This window comes from Eleutherodactylus coqui, chromosome 8 (genome assembly GCF_035609145.1).
Source record: "Eleutherodactylus coqui strain aEleCoq1 chromosome 8, aEleCoq1.hap1, whole genome shotgun sequence".
In the NCBI taxonomy this organism is placed as follows: Eukaryota; Metazoa; Chordata; class Amphibia; order Anura; family Eleutherodactylidae; genus Eleutherodactylus; species Eleutherodactylus coqui.
In genome coordinates, this window is record NC_089844.1 from 173,832,178 (window position 1) to 173,841,847 (window position 9,670).

Genomic DNA, 9,670 nt, shown 5'->3' on the forward strand with positions numbered 1-9,670 from the left:
CAGTGATGGGAGAGGGCAGGATGGGGGGGGACCAGTGATGGGAGAGGGCAGGATGGGGGGGGGCAGTAATGGGAGAGGGCAGGATGGGGGGGGGACCAGTGATGGGAGAGGGCAGGATGGGGGGGGGGACCAGCGATGGGAGAGGGCAGGATGGGGGGGGACCAGTGATGGGAGAGGGCAGGATGGGGGGGGGGGACCAGTGATGGGAGAGGGCAGGATGGGGGGAGACCAGTGATGGGAAGAGGGCAGGGTGAGGGGGACCAGTGATGGCAGAGGGCAGGATCAGGGGGACCAGTGATGGGAGAGGGCAGGATGAAGGGGACAGGTGATGGGAGAGGGCAGGATGAAGGGATCCAGTGATGGGAGAGGGCAGGATGAGGAGGACCAGTGATGTGATGGGAGAGGGCAGGATGAGGGGGACCAGTGCTTGGAAGAGAGCAGGATGAGGGGGATCAGTGATGGGAGAGGGCAGGATGAGGGGGACCAGTGATGGGAGAGGGCAGGATGAGGGGGACCAGTGATGGGAGAGGGCAGGATGAGGGGGACCAGTGATGGGAGAGGGCAGGATGAGGGGGACCAGTGATGGGAGAGGGCAGGATGAGGGGGACCAGTGATGGGAGAGGGCAGGATGAAGGGGACAGTTGATGGGAGAGGGCAGGATGAAGGGGACAGTTGATGGGAGAGGGCAGGATGAAGGGGACAGGTGATGGGAGAGGGCAGGATGAAGGGGACAGGTGATGGGAGAGGGCAGGACGAAGGGGTCCAGAGGTGGGAGAGGGCAGGATGAGGAGGACCAGTGATGTGATGGGAGAGGGCAGGATTAAGGGGATCAGTGATGGGAGAGGGCAGGATGAGAGGGGCCAGTGATGGGAGAGGGCAGGATGGGGGGGGGGACCAGTGATGGGAGAGGGCAGGATGGGGGGGGGACCAGTGATGGGTGAGGGGGACCTGTGATGGCAGAGGGAAGGGTGAGGGGGAGCAGTGATGGCAGAGGGAAGGGTGAGGGGGAGCAGTGATGGCAGAGGGAAGGGTGAGGGGGAGCAGTGATGGCAGAGGGCAGGATCAGGGGGACCAGTGATGGGAGAGGGCAGGATCAGGAGGACCAGTGATGGGAGAGGGCAGGATAAAGGGGACAGGTGATGGGAGAGGGCAGGATGAAGGGGACAGGTGATGGGAGAGGGCAGGATGAACGGGACAGGTGATGGGAGAGGGCAGGATGAAGGGGACCAGTGATGCGATGGGAGAGGGCAGGATGAGGGGGACCAGTGCTTGGAAGAGGACAGGATGAGGGGGACCAGTGATGGGAGAGGGCAGGATGATGGGGACCAGTGATGGGAGAGGGCAGGATGAGGGGGACCAGTGATGGGAGAGGGCAGGATGAGGGGGACCAGTGATGGGAGAGGGCAGGATGAGGGGGACCAGTGATGGGAGAGGGCAGGATGAGGGGGACCAGTGATGGGAGAGGGCAGGATGAAGGGGTCCAGTGATGGGAGAGGGCAGGATGAGGAGGACCAGTGATGTGATGGGAGAGGGCAGGATTAAGGGGATCAGTGATGGGAGAGGGCAGGATGAGGGGGACCAGTGGTGAGAGAGGGCAGGATTAAGGGGATCAGTGATGGGAGAGGGCAGGATTAAGGGGATCAGTGATGGGAGAGGGCAGGATTAAGGGGATCAGTGATGGGAGAGGGCAGGATGAGGGGGGCCAGTGATGGGAGAGGGCAGGATGAAGGGGACAGTTGATGGGAGAGGGCAGGATGAAGGGGACAGGTGATGGGAGAGGGCAGGATGAAGGGGACAGGTGATGGGAGAGGGCAGGACGAAGGGGTCCAGAGGTGGGAGAGGGCAGGATGAGGAGGACCAGTGATGTGATGGGAGAGGGCAGGATTAAGGGGATCAGTGATGGGATAGGGCAGGATGAGAGGGGCCAGTGATGGGAGAGGGCAGGATGGGGGGGGGACCAGTGATGGGAGAGGGCAGGATGGGGGGGGACCAGTGATGGGTGAGGGGGAGCAGTGATGGCAGAGGGAAGGGTGAGGGGGAGCAGTGATGGCAGAGGGCAGGATCAGGGGGACCAGTGATGGGAGAGGGCAGGATGGGGGGGGACCAGTGATGGGAGAGGGCAGGATGGGGGGGGACCAGTGATGGGAGAGGGCAGGATGGGGGGGGACCAGTGATGGGAGAGGGCAGGATGGGGGGGGACCAGTGATGGGAGAGGGCAGGATGGGGGGGGGGATCAGTGATGGGAGAGGGCAGGATGGGGGGGGGGACCAGTGATGGGAGAGGGCAGGATGGGGGGGGGCAGTAATGGGAGAGGGCAGGATGGGGGGGGGGATCAGTGATGGGAGAGGGCAGGATGGGGGGGGGACCAGCGATGGGAGAGGGCAGGATGGGGGGGGGACCAGTGATGGGAGAGGGCAGGATGGGGGGGGGGGACCAGTGATGGGAGAGGGCAGGATGGGGGGAGACCAGTGATGGGAGAGGGCAGGGTGAGGGGGACCAGTGATGGCAGAGGGCAGGATCAGGGGACCAGTGATGGGAGAGGGCAGGATGAAGGGGACAGGTGATGGGAGAGGGCAGGATGAAGGGGACAGGTGATGGGAGAGGGCAGGATGAAGGGATCCAGTGATGGGAGAGGGCAGGATGAGGAGGACCAGTGATGTGATGGGAGAGGGCAGGATGAGGGGGACCAGTGCTTGGAAGAGAGCAGGATGAGGGGGATCAGTGATGGGAGAGGGCAGGATGAGGGGGACCAGTGATGGGAGAGGGCAGGATGAGGGGGACCAGTGATGGGAGAGGGCAGGATGAGGGGGACCAGTGATGGGAGAGGGCAGGATGAGGGGGACCAGTGATGGGAGAGGGCAGGATGAGGGGGACCAGTGATGGGAGAGGGCAGGATGAGGGGGACCAGTGATGGGAGAGGGCAGGATGAAGGGGACAGTTGATGGGAGAGGGCAGGATGAAGGGGACAGGTGATGGGAGAGGGCAGGATGAAGGGGACAGGTGATGGGAGAGGGCAGGACGAAGGGGTCCAGAGGTGGGAGAGGGCAGGATGAGGAGGACCAGTGATGTGATGGGAGAGGGCAGGATTAAGGGGATCAGTGATGGGAGAGGGCAGGATGAGAGGGGCCAGTGATGGGAGAGGGCAGGATGGGGGGGGGGGACCAGTGATGGGAGAGGGCAGGATAGGGGGGGGACCAGTGATGGGTGAGGGGGACCTGTGATGGCAGAGGGAAGGGTGAGGGGGAGCAGTGATGGCAGAGGGAAGGGTGAGGGGGAGCAGTGATGGCAGAGGGAAGGGTGAGGGGGAGCAGTGATGGCAGAGGGCAGGATCAGGGGGACCAGTGATGGGAGAGGGCAGGATCAGGAGGACCAGTGATGGGAGAGGGCAGGATAAAGGGGACAGGTGATGGGAGAGGGCAGGATGAAGGGGACAGGTGATGGGAGAGGGCAGGATGAACGGGACAGGTGATGGGAGAGGGCAGGATGAAGGGGACCAGTGATGCGATGGGAGAGGGCAGGATGAGGGGGACCAGTGCTTGGAAGAGGACAGGATGAGGGGGACCAGTGATGGGAGAGGGCAGGATGATGGGGACCAGTGATGGGAGAGGGCAGGATGAGGGGGACCAGTGATGGGAGAGGGCAGGATGAGGGGGACCAGTGATGGGAGAGGGCAGGATGAGGGGGACCAGTGATGGGAGAGGGCAGGATGAGGGGGACCAGTGATGGGAGAGGGCAGGATGAGGGGGACCAGTGATGGGAGAGGGCAGGATGAAGGGGTCCAGTGATGGGAGAGGGCAGGATGAGGAGGACCAGTGATGTGATGGGAGAGGGCAGGATTAAGGGGATCAGTGATGGGAGAGGGCAGGATGAGGGGGACCAGTGGTGAGAGAGGGCAGGATTAAGGGGATCAGTGATGGGAGAGGGCAGGATTAAGGGGATCAGTGATGGGAGAGGGCAGGATTAAGGGGATCAGTGATGGGAGAGGGCAGGATGAGGGGGGCCAGTGATGGGAGAGGGCAGGATGAAGGGGACAGTTGATGGGAGAGGGCAGGATGAAGGGGACAGGTGATGGGAGAGGGCAGGATGAAGGGGACAGGTGATGGGAGAGGGCAGGACGAAGGGGTCCAGAGGTGGGAGAGGGCAGGATGAGGAGGACCAGTGATGTGATGGGAGAGGGCAGGATTAAGGGGATCAGTGATGGGAGAGGGCAGGATGAGAGGGGCCAGTGATGGGAGAGGGCAGGATGGGGGGGGGGACCAGTGATGGGAGAGGGCAGGATGGGGGGGGGACCAGTGATGGGTGAGGGGGAGCAGTGATGGCAGAGGGAAGGGTGAGGGGGAGCAGTGATGGCAGAGGGCAGGATCAGGGGGACCAGTGATGGGAGAGGGCAGGATCAGGAGGACCAGTGATGGGAGAGGGCAGGATGAACGGGACAGGTGATGGGAGAGGGCAGGATGAAGGGGACCAGTGATGCGATGGGAGAGGGCAGGATGAGGGGGACCAGTGCTTGGAAGAGGACAGGATGAGGGGGACCAGTGATGGGAGAGGGCAGGATGATGGGGACCAGTGATGGGAGAGGGCAGGATGAGGGGGACCAGTGATGGGAGAGGGCAGGATGAGGGGGACCAGTGATGGGAGAGGGCAGGATGAGGGGGACCAGTGATGGGAGAGGGCAGGATGAGGGGGACCAGTGATGGGAGAGGGCAGGATGAAGGGGTCCAGTGATGGGAGAGGGCAGGACGAGGAGGACCAGTGATGTGATGGGAGAGGGCAGGATTAAGGGGATCAGTGATGGGAGAGGGCAGGATGAGGGGGACCAGTGGTGAGAGAGGGCAGGATTAAGGGGATCAGTGATGGGAGAGGGCAGGATTAAGGGGATCAGTGATGGGAGAGGGCAGGATTAAGGGGATCAGTGATGGGAGAGGGCAGGATGAGGGGGGCCAGTGATGGGAGAGGGCAGGATGAAGGGGACAGTTGATGGGAGAGGGCAGGATGAAGGGGACAGGTGATGGGAGAGGGCAGGATGAAGGGGACAGGTGATGGGAGAGGGCAGGACGAAGGGGTCCAGAGGTGGGAGAGGGCAGGATGAGGAGGACCAGTGATGTGATGGGAGAGGGCAGGATTAAGGGGATCAGTGATGGGAGAGGGCAGGATGAGAGGGGCCAGTGATGGGAGAGGGCAGGATGGGGGGGGGACCAGTGATGGGAGAGGGCAGGATGGGGGGGGACCAGTGATGGGTGAGGGGGAGCAGTGATGGCAGAGGGAAGGGTGAGGGGGAGCAGTGATGGCAGAGGGCAGGATCAGGGGGACCAGTGATGGGAGAGGGCAGGATCAGGAGGACCAGTGATGGGAGAGGGCAGGATAAAGGGGACAGGTGATGGGAGAGGGCAGGATGAAGGGGACAGGTGATGGGAGAGGGCAGGATGAAGGGGACAGGTGATGGGAGAGGGCAGGATGAAGGGGACCAGTGATGCGATGGGAGAGGGCAGGATGAGGGGGACCAGTGCTTGGAAGAGGACAGAATGAGGGGGACCAGTGATGGGAGAGGGCAGGATGATGGGGACCAGTGATGGGAGAGGGCAGGATGAGGGGGACCAGTGATGGGAGAGGGCAGGATGAGGGGGACCAGTGATGGGAGAGGGCAGGATGAAGGGGTCCAGTGATGGGAGAGGGCAGGATGAAGGGGTCCAGTGATGGGAGAGGGCAGGATGAGGAGGACCAGTGATGGGAGAGGGCAGGATGAGGGGGGGGGGGGACCAGTGATGGGAGAGGGCAGGATGGGGGGGGGACCAGTGATGGGTGAGGGGGACCTGTGATGGCAGAGGGAAGGGTGAGGGGGAGCAGTGATGGCAGAGGGAAGGGTGAGGGGGAGCAGTGATGGCAGAGGGAAGGGTGAGGGGGAGCAGTGATGGCAGAGGGCAGGATCAGGGGGACCAGTGATGGGAGAGGGCAGGATCAGGAGGACCAGTGATGGGAGAGGGCAGGATAAAGGGGACAGGTGATGGGAGAGGGCAGGATGAAGGGGACAGGTGATGGGAGAGGGCAGGATGAAGGGGACAGGTGATGGGAGAGGGCAGGATGAAGGGGACCAGTGATGCGATGGGAGAGGGCAGGATGAGGGGGACCAGTGCTTGGAAGAGGACAGAATGAGGGGGACCAGTGATGGGAGAGGGCAGGATGATGGGGACCAGTGATGGGAGAGGGCAGGATGAGGGGGACCAGTGATGGGAGAGGGCATGATGAGGGGGACCAGTGATGGGAGAGGGCAGGATGAAGGGGTCCAGTGATGGGAGAGGGCAGGATGAAGGGGTCCAGTGATGGGAGAGGGCAGGATGAGGAGGACCAGTGATGGGAGAGGGCAGGATGAGGAGGACCAGTGATGTGATGGGAGAGGGCAGGATTAAGGGGATCAGTGATGGGAGAGGGCAGGATGAGGGGGACCAGTGGTGAGAGAGGGCATGATTAAGGGGATCAGTGATGGGAGAGGGCAGGATTAAGGGGATCAGTGATGGGAGAGGGCAGGATTAAGGGGATCAGTGATGGGAGAGGGCAGGATGAGGGGGACCAGTGATGGGAGAGGGCAGGATGAGGGGGACCAGTGATGGGAGAGGGCAGGATGAGGGGGACCAGTGATGGGAGAGGGCAGGATGAGGGGGACCAGTGATGGGAGAGGGCAGGATGAGGGGGACCAGTGATGGGAGGGGGCAGGATGAGGGGGACCAGTGATGGGAGGGGGCAGGATGAAGGATACCAGTGATGGGAGGGGGCAGGATGAGGGGGCCCCGTAATGGGAGGGGACAAGATTAATAATATTTGATCAGCTTCTCTTGACACAAAGTGACATAAAAATGTGAGATGCCCCCAGCAGTGCATGTATGCCCCCACAGATGCACTCATATTCTGGATGCTGGTGGCCTGCACATGTATACATCTAACACTAATCACCTTCAAATCTCCACTGAGCATGTGCCTGTGAATTGTGCTCAGTATAATGATGTGGGCAGTGTGGACAGTAGGCACTTATGACTACCTGGCTATCACAAGGTGACGGTAATTCTACTGATCCAATTTACAGTTAAAGCAACTCAGGAGAAACAAAGATGGCTGCATCAGCTTCTCTGTCTACCTGATGCACAGTGTACATAGTACACATTATTAGTCTAAGTTACTACATGCTGATGTGACTGGTCAGTGCTGCCCACAGGAGCAGCAACGGTCAATCAAAGCAGGCGCAGTGTCTTAGACTAATGATGTGTACTATACACACTGCACTTCAGGTAGTCAGAGAAGTCGTGCAGCCATATTTGTTTCTGGATTGAAGGGTCTCTTTAATTGCCATTAACCACCTGCCACGCTGATGCAGTAGTTTTTCCAGTTTGCACCATGCGGGTATTTACCACTGAAGAAGAACCCAGTCTTCTCACTTTGTGCCAGATGGGGTACTCACCACCATACTAACGAGGAAGAACTCTCTTCTCACTTTGTCCCAGGCAGGGTACTCACCATTAGAGCTCATTCAGACGGCTGTATGTGAGTTGTGCCTGAAGGTCTCGGGCATACCTTGCACTGGACAACACACGCACACGTGACTATTTGCTGTCTGATCTGTGGGGACAGTGGACATTGCACGGCCTTCTCTTATCCATGATGTGGACCAGAATAGGACATGCAATGATTTTTTTCTCACAAAGACCATCGTGAAAACCCTCTCATGGATAGCCTCATGGGTTATAAACGGTCTGTGACATACGTGGACAGCAAACATAAAAGATACGAGCATCTGAAGAGGGCCGAAAACTAAGATGGTAGAACCCCATCTTCTCATGCCAGGCAGGGTACTCACCATTATGCTAATGAGGAAGAATCCAGTTTTCTCAGTTTATGCTAGGAGGGGGTCCTCACAATTATGCTAACGAGAAAGAGTCCCGTCTTTTCAGTTTATGCCAGGCGGGGTACAGACAGCTATACTAACGAGAATATACCCCATCTTCTCAGTTTGTGCCAGGCGGGGTACTCACCATTATGCTAACGAGAAAGAATCTGGTCTCAGTTTTTGCTATAACGAGGAAGAATCCCGTCTTCTCAGTGTGTGCAAGGCGCGGTACTCACCACTATATTAACGAGAATATACCCTGTCTTTTCAGTTTGTGCCAGGCGGGGTACTCACCACTATGTTAACGAGGATATACCCTGTCTTCTCAGTGTGTGCAAGGCGCGGTACTCACCACTATATTAATAAGAATATACCCAGTTTTCTCAGTTTGTGCCAGGCGGGGTACTCACCACTATACTAACGAGGATATACCCTGTCTTCTCAGTTTGTGCCAGCGGGGTACTCACCACTATACTAACGAGGATATGCCCTGTCATCTCACTTTGTGCCAGGCGGGATACTCACCACTATGCTAACGAGGATATACCCTGTCTTTTCAGTTTGTGCCAGGTGGGATACTCACCAGTATGTTAACAAGCATATACCCTGTCTTCTCAGTTTGTGCAACGTGGGATACTCACCACTATGCTAACGAGGATATACCCTGTCTTCTCAGTTTGTGCAAGGCGGGATACTCACCACTATGCTAACGAAGATATACCCTGTCTTCTCAGTTTGTGCCAGCGGGGTACTCACCACTATACTAACGAGGATATACCCTGTCTTCTCAGTTTGTGCCAGCGCGGTACTCACCACTATACTAACGAGGATATGCCCTGTCATCTCACTTTGTGCCAGGTGGGATACTCACCACTATGCTAACGAGGATATACCCTGTCATCTTAGTTTGTGCCAGATGGGGTACTCACCACCATACTAACGAGGAAGCTTCTCTGATCCACTGTAGAGAAGAGGGAGAGGACAGGATGAGGGGGACCAGTGATGGCAGAGGGCAGGGTGAGGGGGACCAGTGATGGCAGAGGGCAGGGTGAGGGGGACCAGTGATGGCAGAGGGCAGGATTAAGGGGACTAGTAATGGGAGAGGGCAGGATTAAGGGGACTAGTAATGGGAGAGGGCAGGATCAGGGGGACCAGTGATGGGAGAGGGCAGGATCAGGGGGACCAGTGATGGGAGAGGGCAGGATGAAGGGGTCCAGTGATGGGAGAGGGCAGGATGAAGGGGTCCAGTGATGGGAGAGGGCAGGATGAGGAGGACCAGTGATGTGATGGGAGAGGGCAGGATTAAGGGGACCGGTGATGGGAGAGGGCAGGGTATTCACCATTAGAGCTCATTCAGACGGCTGTATGTGAGTTGTGCCTGAAGGTCTCGGGCATACCTTGCATTGGACAACACACGCACACGTGACTATTTGCTGTCTGATCTGTGGGGACAGTGGACATTGCACGGCCTTCTCTTATCCATGATGTGGACCAGAATAGGACATGCAATGATTTTTTTCTCACAAAGACCATCGTGAAAACCCTCTCATGGATAGCCTCATGGGTTATAAACGGTCTGTGACATACGTGGACAGCAAACATAAAAGATACGAGCATCTGAAGAGGGCCGAAAACTAAGATGGTAGAACCCCATCTTCTCATGCCAGGCAGGGTACTCACCATTATGCTAATGAGGAAGAATCCAGTTTTCTCAGTTTATGCTAGGAGGGGGTCCTCACAATTATGCTAACGAGAAAGAGTCCCGTCTTTTCAGTTTATGCCAGGCGGGGTACAGAC